The sequence below is a fragment of the Prinia subflava genome, chromosome 3 (genome assembly GCF_021018805.1).
Source record: "Prinia subflava isolate CZ2003 ecotype Zambia chromosome 3, Cam_Psub_1.2, whole genome shotgun sequence".
Taxonomy (NCBI): Eukaryota; Metazoa; Chordata; class Aves; order Passeriformes; family Cisticolidae; genus Prinia; species Prinia subflava.
In genome coordinates, this window is record NC_086249.1 from 68,164,634 (window position 1) to 68,181,010 (window position 16,377).

Here is a 16,377-nt window from a genome sequence, read left to right on the forward strand (position 1 = left end):
CTGCAGCCTCCTTTTGCTGCTGGAGGCGTTGCCATGGATGTTGCTTCCCAGCCCAGCAGAAAAGCCAGGCTGCAGCTCCCCTGGGATCAGGTCCTTGAGGTCGCCAGCTGGGTCCAGCCGTGATGGTGGCTGCGGCCGGTGAGGAAAGCTCAGAAAAAGCCTCACCTGCAGGCACGTGCCCCGCATGTGCTGGCAGATCCATCACTGCTCTTCCTCCAGGGCTGCTTCTGCGGGTGCAAAGCCACCCTCAGGTGGTTGTTTACATCTGGTGGGATTTCCCAGAGTTGAGAGATGATTTGGAGCTGGACTTTCTGAGGGCAAGGCAGCACAACAAATGAGGTAACAGCCCCTTCACAGAGAGACAGCAGGAAGTTTGTGCCTCTTCTTTCCATTGTATCATCATCACGTCTCCCTTTTTGCTTTCCCCATTGGCTTTGGTTACCTTTTCTCTCTTCTAGTGCAAAACATTTTCAGGAAGCTTTGCGTGTAGACACAAAAATCTCCAGGTGCTTTCAGTTTTGATGCAACAGGCAGGGATTTTCCACAGACCAGCCCCTGCATCCCAGATCACCATTACTCATCTGGCAGTAGAGCAGAAATTAAGAGAATCTCTGATTTTGACATTCATCTGTCCATTCAACAACAGCATCTACATGGGCAGGACAATGTTTTAGAGGCTTTAACTTGATATGATGGGAGCTGTAGAGGAACAAAAATCTGAAGATTCCTACCAATTTGTGATAAAAATCTGAAGAAAACAATTACTGGAGTTTCGATGTGTTTGAAACCTAAATCTAAGTGGGAAACACTGAATAACAAAGCAGCTGAAATCTGCTTCTGCATGATATGACTGATTTTTTTTTGCACACGCAGCACCAGCTCTGGAAATGATGGTGCAGCACCAAGTCACAACAGCCAGAGGGTGGCACAGCTCATTTCAACATCCCGAGCACTGGAGCACAAGATGGCAGCAGTTTTGGGAGCTGCTTCCTTCCACATTCCCTTGACTCCAGTCCCAAAATGTGGCCATGAGGCCCGTGTGTGGGCCACACAACCATCACTATTTCCATGTGCCTGTGCCTTCATTAAGCCTGGCTGCAGAGAGGGGGTAGCTGTGCTAACAGGGGCAGCTCTTAGTCAAGAGGGTCAGGGCACCTTAGCAGGAGAAATACCAATGAAATTCACATTCTGAAATAACTTCCTCCAGATGAAACACACTTTCTCCCACGCTGTGCTATGACTTAGAAACTCCATTTTGCTTTTGCAGGAATAAGATGAAAGTTTTCTTGGTATCTGATTTCTGTGGTTAAAAACAATGTTTAAATACTCATTAAAAAAAACTCAATCATAAAACAAGTTTGGAGAACCGAGGTCCTATTTTTATCTGTTTTTTCTTATGCCAGGGCCACAAATACTACATGTGCTCACACAAATTCATAACGTACAGCTACAACATGAGCAAAAACAACTGACGCAGAAGATCATCACGAAACACAGAAATGAGTGTTCGTGATAGAGAAAGTGCCAAAAATGCACATCTTAATTCAGTCTGGATCTCTACAATCCCATACAACAATTTCCTTTGGCAGGGCACCCTCATATTTTTGTGACTTGTGAGTCTTTTCCATTTATTCTTTGCAGTCAATGTTTAGGCCACATTATGACCAGGTTTTGGCCATGTTTAACACATACCAGGTAAATCCTATGGCAAAAATTAGCATCCTTGTGAGTGTTTCCATGGGGTACTCTGTTCCATGCACCAATGCCTCAGAGAATCCCAGAGTGGAAGGTTGGATGGGGCCTCTGAGGGGCAGCTGATCCGCCCACACTGCTAAAGCAGACACCCAGACCTGACTGCCCAGGACTGTGTTGAGACATCTGAATATCTTCAAGACACAACATGTCTGGGCAACTGTGCCAGTGCTCAGTTGCCCTCACTGTGAAATTATGTCAGACAGATGTTCAGACAGATCCTCCTGTGTTTCAGGTGGCCTCTGGTCCTGTTGTTGGACACCACTACACAGAGCCTGGCTCTGTCCTGCTTGCACCCTTCCTGCAGTAATTTATACATATCAGTGAGATCTCCCAAGCCTTCTCTTCTCCAGGCTGAACAGTCACAACTCTCAGCCTTTCTTCTCAGGAGAGATGCTCCAGTCGCCTCATCATCTTTGTGTCTCTCTGCTGGACTCTCTCTAGTATGTCTATGTCTCTGTGTACAGAGGAGCCCAGAACCAAACCCAGGACTTCAAGTGTGGCCTCACCAGTGCTGAGCAAAGAACAAGGATCATCTCCCCAAACCTGCTGGCAACACTCTGCCTAAGGGTCCCCAGGATGCCATTGGCCTTCTTTGCCACAGGGGCACACTGGTGCCTTGTGTTCAGCTTGGTGTCCTCCAGGATCCTGAGGTCCTTTCCTCTGCAGAGCTGCTTTCCAGCTGGCCCCCAGCCTGTACTGGTGCCTGGGGTGTTCTTCTGTACGTGCAGGATTTTGCATTTCTCCTCACTGAACTTGATGAAATTCCTGCCAGCCCATTTCTCCAGCCCAGGAGGGTCCCTGTGGATGGCAGCAGGGTGGCATATCAGCCACTCTGCCCAGCTTGGTGTCACCAGCAAATGTTCTGGAGTTGCCCTCTGCCACTCTGTCCGTGTCATTAATGAGCATGTTGAACGGGACTGGAGCCAGTATTGACCCCTGGGGCATACAGTGAGGAACTGGCCTCCATCTAGAACCTGTCCTGCTGATCATCACCCTCTGGGCCTGCCTATGCACTTTTCAACCCACCTCAATGCCCCAGCTTTGTCTGCTGATTTATCTACCCAGCACTTGCATGTAAGAGAGCAGGGTGCTCTGTGCTTTATTGTGGGAAAGGAAACCTCAGAGAAGTCAGGTGAGCAGTGAATAGTTGGAGATCTCGGCATTTGATTTTTTTCAGAGCAGTTTGTTCTTGCTTGCTCAAAGGGTGCTGGTAACAGGTGCAGAGCCAGCCCCAAGCACTCAGCACCTCTGTGTGTTTCCACCTCCTCCTATTCCTGCAGAATCCTGTGGCTTTTGGGAGAGGGTGGGACCAGCTCGCTGCGGAATAAAAACATTTATTAATTAAAACCTTTCTTAACAAAAGCCTCCCTCACCAGTGGTGGCCAGAGTGAAGTCTGGCTTTTGTGGCTATTGTTGCCTAGACTCAGTGAAGGCAGAGAAAAAAGACAAATCTGTTAGCATCACAAAAATGATTCACCCTCAGAGAGGCCCACGCGGTGCCGAGCATGAGCAGGGTGCAGTCCCAGGAGGAAGCTGTCAGCAGTCACCCAGCCAAAGGCTGTCACACACCCCTGCATGTGCTGTGTGTCTGCACGGGACCTGGGATGGCTTGGGACAGGCACTCCTAAAGGAAGGTCTCAGTTTATAGGGCCAGATTTCTATGTGGCTCTTTGGTGTTGCTTTTTCTCCTGTGCAGGGCCTGGGTTTACATTTCTCTGCAGCTCCCTTCCCTAGCAGATCTTCTCCCCTGAATTCCACTTGCAATAGGCAAGGGACTTCACCAAACCCTCCACACCTTCTGCTCCTTTTCTCTTTGCTGTTTGTGTCTACATAAGAAAATGTACTGCATAAAGCAGATTGACTTAAACTTAAGCATTCAATGGGATGGATATGCTGAAAAGGTCTGGATTATATAGAAGAATTTATTTTGTAGCCATCAAATTTTACTTTTTAGGGCTTACTTCTAAGACCAGACAGATCCTTTCCACCTTAAATAATAGTTTTCAAGATCTGTTGGCTAAATATTGTTTTAATGTGTTTATAACATGCCTTTGCTTCTCCAGTCTTGTCTCCTGAGTCAAAGTTGAGGTTGGTCTCCTTCCTTACACGCCTGGGAATATATTTTCCAAATTATTTCTTCATAGAGGAAATTTTGCATCTTGGGGTTTCACTCACTTGTAATATATTCATGGAGACTGCAACATTTTAGCTGCTAATGCTTATTGAAAACACTTGAGTCTCTGGGCTGTTCTGTAGCTACATTTCATGCTTAATGCTTTAAATGATTTGTGATCATGAGGAGTTTGGTCTGTCAGCATAATTGCAAGTGGAGAGACTTCTAAGGACTCCATAAAAACTAGAAAAAAAAAATGGTACAAGCTATTTGCATCTTTGGGGGAGTTTTTATGTACATGGGAGATATAGAAAATTTGCCTTGAAACAAAGCTTTTTTTAAGAAAAACTAGAATCAGATCTTAGCTTAAGGGAAGATGCTTCTATGAAACAACAAACCCCCTCCTTTACACATAAAAGTAGAGCCTGCTCAGCATCCCATTCAGCCACCCTACAAAGCCATGAGCCACAGCTCAGCCAAGCCAAAAGAGGCCCTTGCCTGACCTCAGCACAGAGGGAAAAAATTTGGCTTTTAAGTCCCCATGGCTCTAAGCTCCTTCCTATTGGGAAGCCTTTGCACAAGTGGGAAGCCCCGGCACTTCCAAGGCAGAGGCAGGGATAATTCCCCTCCATCAGGGGCAAAGCATCCACTGCTCACCACCCTAGCTTTTGCACAGATTTTATCTCTGCCATGAGACGCAGAGGAATGATTTGCATCTCATGAACAGGGATTTGAGACAGGGAATTAAATAGTATAGATTGGTGCTTTTACGAATTGCAGTTGTGTGGTTCAGCATCATGAAATCAGAAATCCCAAAGAGGGACCTTGCCTGTGAGCCATGCTGGAAATATCCAGGGGTTGTTAAAATAATTCATTTGTTATTCCCCTAGTATTTTGCTTGTGATGTTTGCATGTTGTGGAAACAAGTTTCTGATTATTTTTTAATCTGTTGTTGTTGTTTGGTTCTCCACTAGCACTAATTGTCTGCAGCAATCCAGGCACTTTGGTTTTGTTAAAACGTGTAATCTTGAGATGTGCAGTCAGAGAGAAGTGTTTCGTTCTTCACACCCATGATCAGAGTGTGAGCTCAAAGATGTCTAAAATCCTGCTACTTCAAAATCATTTTCAAGTGTGGGAGCAGGTCTCCTTCCTTACCCAGCTCTTACAGCAGTGCTGCTGGTGCTTTAGGACCATCACATGCAGCACTCCTGGTATCACATCATCTACTGCTGGCTACCCTCAGGCAAGCAGGAATTCAGCGCTCTTCCTAAATGTGCCTTCAACCCCTGGCTCCCTATAACCATGTGAATGACCCTGCTCGGAGGGGAAGTGACTGCTGTGGCTGCAAATGGTTGGTGTCAGAATGAGTTAAAGCTTGGCTGATAGAAAATGGGAATAAGGAAGAATATTTCTAAAAGGGCAAGAAAAAAAGGGGATTTTTTTTTTTTCAAGACCTGGGGGGAATTTGAGGGAGACCAGTAATTTCCCATCTCTCCAGTGTGGTAGTCATCTGACTACTTCAGTTGGCTTTGACCATTAATTACACAATTCACAAACAGAGCAAAGGCACCTCTTTGCAGTGGTCTTGGTGGGATTTTCTTTTTGGTTGGGTTATTTTTTTTCTTTTTTTTTTTTGGTTGTGTTTTTTTTAATGCATGCAAGTGCTCTAGGACAATAGGGTGATCATTCTAATTTGATTTAAATGCAGCCCCTATGAAGAGTACAATTAGTTATTTACTAGAAATGGAGACCGTGTAGTTTCACTTGCTTGACTTTGATAACTCCTCGGAAGGTGTAGATAAGGATATGCAAGACTCCCCACCCACATTTGGTTCATGAATTAATAGCCTGGCTGTGGCTGGCAGACAGAATGCCTCGAGGTGAAAAAGCAGTTTCTGCCTTCAGCTCTTTCTGGTAACAGGGAACAAAAGGTCTGGCCACAGCCATGCCAGCCTCGCTGCCAGAGGGAGGCCCACTGGAAGCCAGTCCTGCCATCCTGCCAAAGGCAGGCAGGGCTCCCGTTGCTTCCCACCACTCAGCTCCCACTGCCTCACCACGCCTCACCAGCCAAATCTGTGCTTCACTTCCAGGCTCTGCACGCACGGTGACCCACCTCAGCAGCCAGGCTTGAAGCCAGACTCACCAACACGGGTGGCCATTTGCCCACTGGCTTTGTGCTGCTGGATCACCCAACACCTGAATCATTCTCAGTTTCACTGCTTGCATGCTTTTTATTTTGCAGACAGTTGTTCCAAATATGTGATTTGTATGGCTGACCCGTTACTTAAAAACCACAAACACTTTTTCTGGTGTGATATGTATTGACAATGTGATTAATATTTGTAATGTTTGTAGTGGCTGACTGAAGTGAGGATGAGGGGGAAGGTGGTTTTATGCTCAGGGACACATTTTCTTCTTGAGATGTGAGTGTCTTCATCCTGTCCTTTGAGGTGGAGAATATCTGTGGGTAGATTCCCTGTGGCTGGCTGGGCCAAGGGCTCGGGTACCTTCACACGGAGTTCTTGTGAAAGGAGAAGGTCTTGTGAAATGTATTAGCTTGACAGTGCTTACCACTTGGATGACCCAGTTTTTATCAGAAACCAGTCTGAGGTAAAAGAAAGGTACCCCATTATGACCCTTGAGTAAGGTCCACTAAGCAGCTGCTAACTAGATGCAAATTTATGCACGGAGTGTGGGCTACTGTGAAAGCAATAACCCTGAGCAGACAGATCATGCTCTCTGCTGGGCCCCTGGAGACTGGGTCCAGAGGGCAGGTTAAATGGATGTCTGCTGAGCCGCTCAGCTCAAGAGGGGGCAAACCATGTCCTTAGACCAATCTAAATGTTAAGGATTGTTTCCTCCAAGTAGACCTTCTCTAACATGCCTCTATGCAGCTGGGTGAGAGGTGCTGTCCTACCTGCTGGTAAGGAGATGGGTGGCATGGGGCAATGCCACAGTGGGATGGGACAGTCCTACTGGAATAAGGGAGCTTGCCAAGGTGCAAATTCCCCTTTCTCAGGTGGTGTTTAACTTTCTCTGCCCTCCTGAGGGTGCAGAGTACCTGCAGAGCCTTGGCACCTGAGCAGGCTGAAGCCACCTCCAGGGCTTCCAGGAAGCACAGGAAGGAACCACAGCCTACCAAAGCCATAGTGGTGCTGTGCTCCCAATATAAGATGCTCCAGAGGCCATATGGAAAAAGGCACTTTGCTGTCACTCCTGTGTGTACACGGTCCAGCAGGGAAGAAGCGCTGAGAGTGACTTTTGAATTTCTGATGGTGGACGTTTCTCCAGGCTTGAGCTGAGGAGGGTGTGCACAGCTGTCTGCAGGTCCTGCTGTGGATTCACAGAGGTGGTGGAGGGAGGAAGTGGTTGCTCTCATCTTTGCAGGATTGCTGCTGCACATCAGTTGTGAAGCCTTGTATGGGGCTCATGACAGAACCCGCCCTGCGCAGCCAAGGCAGGATGAGGAGTTGGTGAAAACCCCCCACATTCAAGGGGAGAAAAGTGATTTTTGTAAGGGGGGAAAATGTGTCATCCCAGATCACCTGTGGGTGTGAGACAAGTCAGCACAGCCCCGCTTGGTGCAGATGGAGCGCGGCAAAAGCCAGCTCAGGCATTGCTCCATGCAGCACCATTGGGACCACAGGGGCTGCTGAGGTGAGGCAGCTGGCCTGGCAGGCAGGAAACCTCCTTGCCCTGAGTGGAAGATGTTGATGGGACAGGGGCACATGGCACTGGTTTCTCACCCCTGGATGCCCAGACAGGAGATGAGGCTGAGTACACCAGCTCACTGGCCCAGACCAGACCCTTGGTTTTGCCCAAGGGTCTGGTCTTGTGTGAAAGCACCAGCAGGGTGCTGGACAGAAGCAGGAAGAAGTGCAGGAGAAGGAGGTGACTCTCTTCCCTTTCTGGGCCTCTCGGGAGCAGGGAGGGGACACGGTTCCCACCAGTCCCAGGAGGAACTCAACTTCTGAGCCCCGAACCACATCCTCTCCAGAGATGCCAAGGAAATGTTGATTTAAGACAAGAATTTACAACAAGAAATTAGGAAAAAGGACACACGGCAAAAATAGATTTTAAACCTCAGATGCAATTTTTTAGGATACCTGGAGGTGAAATCTGCTGCCCACTGTCCTGGAAAGCAGGCTTAAAACATTAGGGAAAGACACTCACTAAATACCTACCACACATTACAGGGACGCGGTGTCTGCGCACCTGGGTGCAGAAAGTCGAGACCCAGAGTCCATTTTGCTTCCACCGTCATTTCCTCGGCTGCGTTGGTGGTGGCAGCCCTGGGGTCGGTGGCCGAGGGAGCGGGCCCTCCTCCACTAGAGGTCACCGTCACTACGAGCGAGCGGCCCCGCCCGGCCCTCACCGGCACCGGCAGGCGCCTGCAGCCGTCGTGCCTTGGAGAACGCGGGAAAGGTTTGTGCAAGGGGACGGAGGCAGAACAGCCCATTCACGTAAAGGACGGAGAGAGAAATCAGATGGAAAACGCCTTTTTTTTTTTTTTTTTTTTTTTTTTTTTTTTTTTTTTTAAGGCGCTCAGCGTCCTATGCAAAACCTTCCCTACCACAGCGCTTGGAAGCTGTTTTTTTTTCCAAAAGCTTCAGTGCCGAGTGTCCCCCACCAGCAGCTCCATCAAACACGACTTCGCATTTCCTCACCTCCACCCAACAGCGAGGATGTGGGCAGAAATGGGGTGTCAGCCACAGCCAGGCTCTGTGGGAGCTGCTGCACCAAAATCTTCGGTTTAAAATCTTTACTTCTCAGTGTGTATGAATTAAAGACATTTAAGAAAATGAGGTGTTAAACTTGCCTGAGGGAAATACCTACGATTCCCTTAGAGCTTCCCCGATGTCCTTCTTTGGTTGTTTGCTCTCTTGCCTGAAGTGAACTTCAGCCTCTTTGGGCACAGAGAGCTCTCATTTACCTGCCTCAAATGTTCCTGGTTAAGATAATGTTTAAAAGTAAGTGTGAAAAACGAGGTTCACTTAGTAAAAATTTTAAAAGTTTAATAAAAAATCCAAATAGACAATCAGGAGACAATACGAACAAAAGTATTCTTTTACAGGCACCTGGGTACCCTCACATGCGATTTACCATGGGGGTTTAACAAAAGACTCATCCCTTAAAAACACTAGCGTGTTGAATATTCATACATTACATATATGATTCAAGCATTCTTTTCAAATCGTAGGTGTTCCTGTTTAACCTCAATCTTCTCTTTCTCCTTTCCATTCATAAATCTGATCTTCTCATGGCACTGTTAGGTCACAGAACTATGTCATAAATCTTTTCTCAGAGCCTTTTGCAGCTGCCATTGCTGCGATCTCTTATCAAGCTAGGATACTGTGAAAAAGTTGTTTGGTTATTTTCTCTATTTCTAGAGCTAATTGCAAAAGCATCTTTACATAACATAATTTCTATTTTACTATTGTTCTATAACCTAAAAACTACATTTATCATATTACTGAAAGAAACTATATGAATAAAGTATAACTTCCCAACATAACACATGGGATATTCATTTTAATATGTGCGAAAAGCCAATTATATAATATGCGTTTGTAACAGTAAGTAACCATCATGGTTTTAGCCAGGTTTCGCTCTGAATCACCAACTTACCTCAAAGCAAAACTGAGAAAAAGTTCTGGGCTAACTCGTGTTCTCAAACCTTGGACTGTTGCACGTCTTTACTTAGCGTGAAATTATTCAGAGCTGATGCTGGCAATTATGGCTCCTGTTAGAAACCAGACAAACCCCCCCCAATTTCAGCGGTTTCAGGATTTGTTTTTAGTGGCTACCCCCATATTTAGCTGGCAGAAATGCCGCCAGCAATCACCACTGACATTAAGCAAACTCACTCTCACTTTCCACACTTGCACCCTCTGCCAAGCTGCTGCTCTGGTGACACTGCTTTTGGGGGGAACCTGGACCTAAAGCCCTGCACTGGACTGGGAAATACCACACAAGGAGAGCTGGTGATTTTTGGCCAGTGGAAGGTAATGTGTGTGCAGTGTCAGGGAGCAAAACCTGGCCAATACAGTGGAGCCACTATAATACATCTTTCCTCATGAAAGCCAACATCCTGCAGGGCTGTGAGGGTGATGCCCACAGGAGCTCTTCCCATGAAATTTTCCATAGAAAAATGTATTTTCCTTGTGCTGTAAGGGTTTGACAGAAGTGTTTTGACTTGATGTTGCCACTGTATGCAGATACCGTAATGCTGGTGGGCACCTCGGGTAGAGGCAAATCCTTCCCCTTTGCAGCGTGTAAAACAGCACTGAATGAATCACAATGGTTTGGGATGAAAAGAACCTTAAAGGTCATCTTTCTGCCATGGGAAGGGACATGTTCTGCTACACCGGATTGCTCAAGGCCCCATCCAAACTGGTGTGAACACTTCCAGGGATGGGGCATCCACAGCTTTTCTGGGGATAGTTCTAGTGTCCCACCACCCCCACAGTGAGGAATTTCTTCTTGATATTTAATCCAAACCTGCCCTCTCTCAGTTTAAAGCCATTGCTCCTTGTCCTATCACTACATAGATATATGTATATACTATACTTCATATACTACATATATCCGTGTAGAAAGGTCACCAAGTTCCTATTTACCAGACACTTACTCAGCTGTCAGGGCTTGCAGGAGGAGAGGCAGAAAGAGGTTCAGGGCCCTGCAGTGTGGAAGGCTTGGCTGGGAGGATGCTGCTGCAGGGTATTTTTGTACTCTTATGTCCCCCTATTCTACTTGTCTGAACCCCAGGGACCAGCAGGAATTTCCACGTTCCCAAAGCATATTCACAAGTTTTTGCAGGCACATCATCACAACTTGTTTTTGTACAGGCAGTCCCAAGGACTTGTGCAGCCTTCCAGCTTGCCAGCAGCTCCTTGGCACACGTCAGGGGAGTGACTATTGCTTCCTAGTAAAATTAAGGGCACTGGTGTACGTGCTGCAGTTTAATTTGTTTTCAGAGATAGTCCTCCTTACACAAGGCCAAGTGTGGAGAAGAGGGAAGAAAGAAACCAATGGGAGGGAGCAAAACACCCTGAGAGCAGTGAGGCCCTGGTTCCTGGAGGACACCTAAGGGGTTTTGGCTTTTAAAGGTGTCATCTGTCGTTAGAGCCCATGTGATGTGGCAGAGCCTCAGATGTCACACCCAGAGTCAATGCCGATGCATTTCCTAAGGTGTGGGGGAGGTCTCAGTAGATAGGGCACGCAAAGACAAGGCAGGTGAAGGTTCCACCAGTCCCAGCTGGAGCAGGTGCCACCTCAAGCTCAGAACACTCCCTCATGTTATAAGGGGATCTCCCACAGAGGCTGTAGAGAATCAATAAGAAAACCTCAATCATAAGCCCTGTGGTTCACTGGACTGAAATTACCAAAAGCCAGTGCAGCTTTACTGAGGGTTTTGTCCATTTAATAACATGTGCTTTCCATCTCACTCTGGAAGCATGTGACCCTAGAGATTGAAAGCAGGCCAGGAGAAGCCCTAAGGAAAACCCCACTATAACTATGGGATAAACTCCAGTACAGGCAAGTTAGGTGCTGATTAAAGACCATAAACACTTGAATAGAAAACACAGGGCAAGCCGAGGTGCTGGAAAATCCATTTCTCATAGGAACCATAGGAGAAGGTGAACTGCAGCTGCTAGAAGCCTGTTTGGCACCAGATGGCCATGGAAGGCTCCTTCATGTACCATTCATTGTAGAGGGGGATCTGAGGACTAATTCTTAGGCCAACATTTAGGCAGAGCAAGGATCTTGGTGCATTTCAGCCTTGTTATTCAGGCATTAAGTGAAAATCGGGAAGACATACATGTACCCAGAAAGCAGGCACTGTGGAAAAAGTTTTAAATGACAAGCTAGTTAAAGAAAAAAATGTACAGTAAGATGATTTTGGACATACAAGTTAAAAATGGTTCCCACCAGTGCTGTCTTGATATGTTACATACCAAACCCAAGAAATAAAAGAAATAGATCCATGTTATTTTCTAATTTGGTGATCAAATGGTCAGTCTCTACTAATATTATCAATTGCAGCTTGGGTTAGGCTGCTGATAAGACCTAACCCAGCCTTGCCTAACTTTTGATGAGAGTTTGAAAACAACATAGAATGACAGAATTCAATTAATTAGAGTTAGGTTCTAAAGATCATGACCTTGCTATCAACAAGAAAGTTAATCCTAGTTAATGCTTCAACTGATCACAAAAATAAACAGAAAAAATCAAAAGCTTCTCCCAGCAATCACTCAAACACTTTATTCTTCTTGGTGAAATGTCAATGACTTCAGTGTTTAGGGCTTTTGGATCTACCAAGGAAAATTAAATTTGTGGCATTTTGGCAAATTGGGGAATTTTGAAATAACGGACATTTTTGTGGTCTACAACTTTTTCACAAGGGGAAGCAGAGGGGCACTGATCTCTTCCCACTGATGACCAGTGACAGAACTCAAGGGAATGGAATGAAGCTGTGTCAGGGCAGGTTTGGGTTAGGTTTTAGGAAGATTTTTTCACCCAGGGAGTGGTTGAACACCAGAATGGGCTCTCTGGGGAAGAGGTCACAGCACCAGCCTGACAGAATCCAAGGAGCATTTGGACATTGCTCTCATACACCTGGTGTGATTCTTGGGGTTGTCCTGAGCAGCGTCAGGAGTTGGCCTCTATGATCTTTGTGGGTCCTATCCAACTCAGGATATTCTATTAGTCTATGAAAAGCATGACACAATTGTTTCTTGAATGAAGAAACACTGTATTTGTGTGTGTGAGATTCAGGATCTCTGTACTCACCCACTTACACTGAGATGTCTGCAAAGTAGCTGTCTTTATGTAAAAAAAAAATCAGGTCTAATATTCAGATGCAGACACTGGAGCTGAGGACAGATAAACCTTCTGGAACTTAAGTGGATAAAAAAAATAGGAAAAAGTTACAAACTGGTAGACTGGACAGTGAATTAAAAAAACTGCACAGGTCTGTTTGCTGTTATTTCTGAGATTTGGGACATAATCCTGCTTTGATTTAAGTCAATGGGAGTTTTGCTATTGAATTCAGAGGGACCAGAATCAGGCACTTTGTCTTCTCCAGACCTGGCCCCTTTATTTGAAAATATAACTTTTTAAAATACACACTTCTCTCTTAAAATGCTACAAAGTAAAGCAAGTAATTACATTAGGCTCTACCTGAAGCTCCAGAGAATTAATACAAAGGCTGCTTGACTCTTGCCAACTTTCACTATTACAATTTTACTAGCACCATATGCAGCACTACTGTACCTGCTTGTTTCACTTAGTAAAATCATTGGGGTTTGGTTTTGGTTTTTTTTTCCAAAGGAACATGCAATATCCACAAACAAAAGCTCCAGGGACTGGGTACCAGCTCGGAGGCCCATATGGTCTTAGTATCAAAGTAATCAGAGAGGGAACAAGTCTGTTTGCACAGCAACCCCACCCTTTTTGCAAACATGTGAGTTGGCTCAGGAAAAGGTGCCCTTTTTGGGTGGTTTCTGTAGCCTGCTGTCATGCAAGAAACTGTGAAGTGAGATTTCCAGTGTTATTTTCAGCACCCCTGTAGCCTAAAAGGAGAGAAACTGTGAGGTAGGGCGAGAACTGGTTGTGTCAGCTTTGAGACTGTGGAAGGGCCGAGGACACTTTCCTAAGGACAGCCAGGAAAGGGTTTCTGTAGAGGAGAGTTTTAAGCAGAATAAGCTAAGCCTGTGATTCTTATTTGACTAATTCCAATGCAGGAGAAGAACTGAGTGCAAATTACACATACAAGGCTTCACATAAAGGCCAAAGTGTCTGCTGAAGCAGAGTAAAAGTCGATGAGGGATTTTTCACCACTGGACTTGAAAATATAGTGACTTCTTGCTGAAAGATGAGTTTTGAAGACCCAAGATTCTGCCAGTGTGCTACTTTGACATGCACAAGTACATTGAGCTGTGTCATGGGTTAGCACTGGCCAGATGTTAATGCACCCATGAATATATGTTTTTTCCTTAAAAACTACTGTGGGATGTGATCAGGAACAGAGCAGAGCAGGCTTAAATCTTGAAAACAAAAAAACCAAAACTTTATTACATTACATAAGAACAGAGACAGAAAACTCTTAAACACACACAGAGACAGAAATAAAAAACTTCTTAGAACATTTTTTCTCTTCTCCCAGTTTCCACCTCTCCACACATTACTCTCTGTAGACCAAACCTTTGGGTTTTAAATCAAACAATTACCACTCAAAACAAAAAACCCAAAAAACACCCTAATCTTCAATTCAGCAAGGGAGAGAGGAGTCTCTCTCGCACCACAGACTGCTCCTCAGAAAACACGGGTCCACCCCTTATGTGTTTCCATGTCACCCGTGGCACCGCCTGGAGAAGTCTGCCAGGGTGACACTCTCTTTTCCATGTCTAGTGCTCTCACCACTGTCCATGGATTGAAGCTGCATATAGGGCTCTTTTAAGGATGCTTGCATGCTGAGCTTTCTCTATTTTTCCCCTGGGGCCGAGGGTTCCAAGAGCAGGTCTCCTCTGAGGGCACCACCACACCCTCCCCCTCTCTTCTTTGCTCGCTCTACTCTTAAAGTGCCAGTCACTGTAGCAAAAGCAAAGGCAGCTGTATCCACCCAAATGCAGTTTATGTTCAAAGGAGGCTTGAGTTCAGTCTATGGCTAACATTATGCAAGAAAAGTCCAGCTCAGAAGCCACTCTTCTTCAATTCCCTCCCCATCGGGTTCTTTTCAATCGTGCTTTATCATCTCGGTCCCAGGCTGTTTCTCTCTCTCTTCTGAAACTACCAGTCATGAGAATCAATGTCTAAGAAAAGTTTCTTTCTGCCAAGAAAGGGTTAAGAGTTTCTAGCTCTCGGCAGGGCTGCAGGCTCAGGCACTCCCAGGCTCGGCAACTCTCAGGCAGCTGGGCACTTTCTCTGGGAGAGGGGGGAGGAAGGAAGGCACTTCCACAGTTTTCTACCCCTCTAGCCTGGATGGGGCCAGCTCAACTCAAAGCTTATCTCTTCTCTTCTTCTCCCGGGGCCCCAGCTTACGGGCAGGGGAGAAGAGATGTTCCTCTGCTGAAACCGGAACCTAAAAGAGACCGAACCCCCCAGAGTCCTGCTTTTAACTCTTTGTGTCCTCAGAGGCGTGTCCAAACCTCCGAGTGGCCAATCCAAGTCTCAGCACAAAACCTGATCATTGATTGGCCTGCCCACATCCCCCTGGAAAAATTCACCTCTCCCCGCAATCACGACAAGCTGTGACTACTGCAAAGCACAACCATATGGAAGTCAGATATTAATGACTTTAAGATGCTGGCTAGCTAAGGCTGACAGGTTTGTTTGCAATCCTGGTTCTGAACCCCAGCATGGACTAATTGTAAGTGCTTGGCTGAGACCAGCCCTCAGGAGATGGCATCTGGCAGAGGTGCCCTCTCCTTCTGACCAGGTGAGCTGGCTGATGGTTTGGGACATGCTTCTCTGTTGCTCTGGGAAAAAGAATCACAGAATCACAGAAATGTTGGTTGCATGAGACTGCTGGAGCTCAGTCTAATCTTCTGTCAGAACAGGATTACCACAATCACTATACCATTAAATTAGCCTTATCTAGCTAAGTCATAAAAAGCCTCCAAGCAAGGAGCCACCAGCACTCTCTGGAGCATCTGATGGAAAAAGCTAAGCTGAACATCTCTATCTGCCACATGTGCCTGCTGCCCCTTATTAAGTCCCCTGACATAACCAAGAAGGGTTTGGATTTGTCCTTTTTGTACCTGCTCTTCAAGCAGACCTGCTTTGGGTTTCCCTTCACTGGGAAAAACAAGCCCAGCTCCTTCCACCTCTCTCTCGTTGCATCTGCACTCCAGACACTGGACCGTGGGTGGCAGCCCTTAGCTGGATCTTTCCAGATTTTTCACATTCCCTTGAGGCAGAACTCCCAAAACTCCAGCTGTGGATGCACAAGTGCTGGGAAAGGGAAGCGCATGGTGTCAGAGGTTTGAGCCACAGCCTTGTGTTGTGGGCCAATGCATGGTGCAGACACCCCTGCACCTCCATCCCTATTTCCACCACTGACTGCCAAAAGGGACTAAACAGTTGATATAAACTAGGAGAAACAGAGTGATTTTGGTTACAGCTACAGCTTTGGCTCAGTATCTGTATATACCTTTCCATGCTTATTCAGCAAATCAGAGCAGAGCCCAACTTACCTCCTCTTGTTCCTCGAGTTCGTCTTTCAGTCTAAGGCTTACCCAAACATAGTTTTATATGCTAATTTCCTCACAGTAAACCCCTTATTGCATGTCATTCATCGATACCAAGCGGTGTACATGTAAGAGTAGCCTAATATTCTGTGTATATTACCAACTTTATGAGTTAAAGAATTACAATGTGCTTGCTTTATTTAGGTGGTAAACTTTTTTAATGAGTCTGGAGGGTCCTTTACATAAAAGTAGTAACTCTAGCTTGGAATCTCTTTCCATGTTTATTAGAAATGTGTTTTACTTTACCGTGAAAAAAGC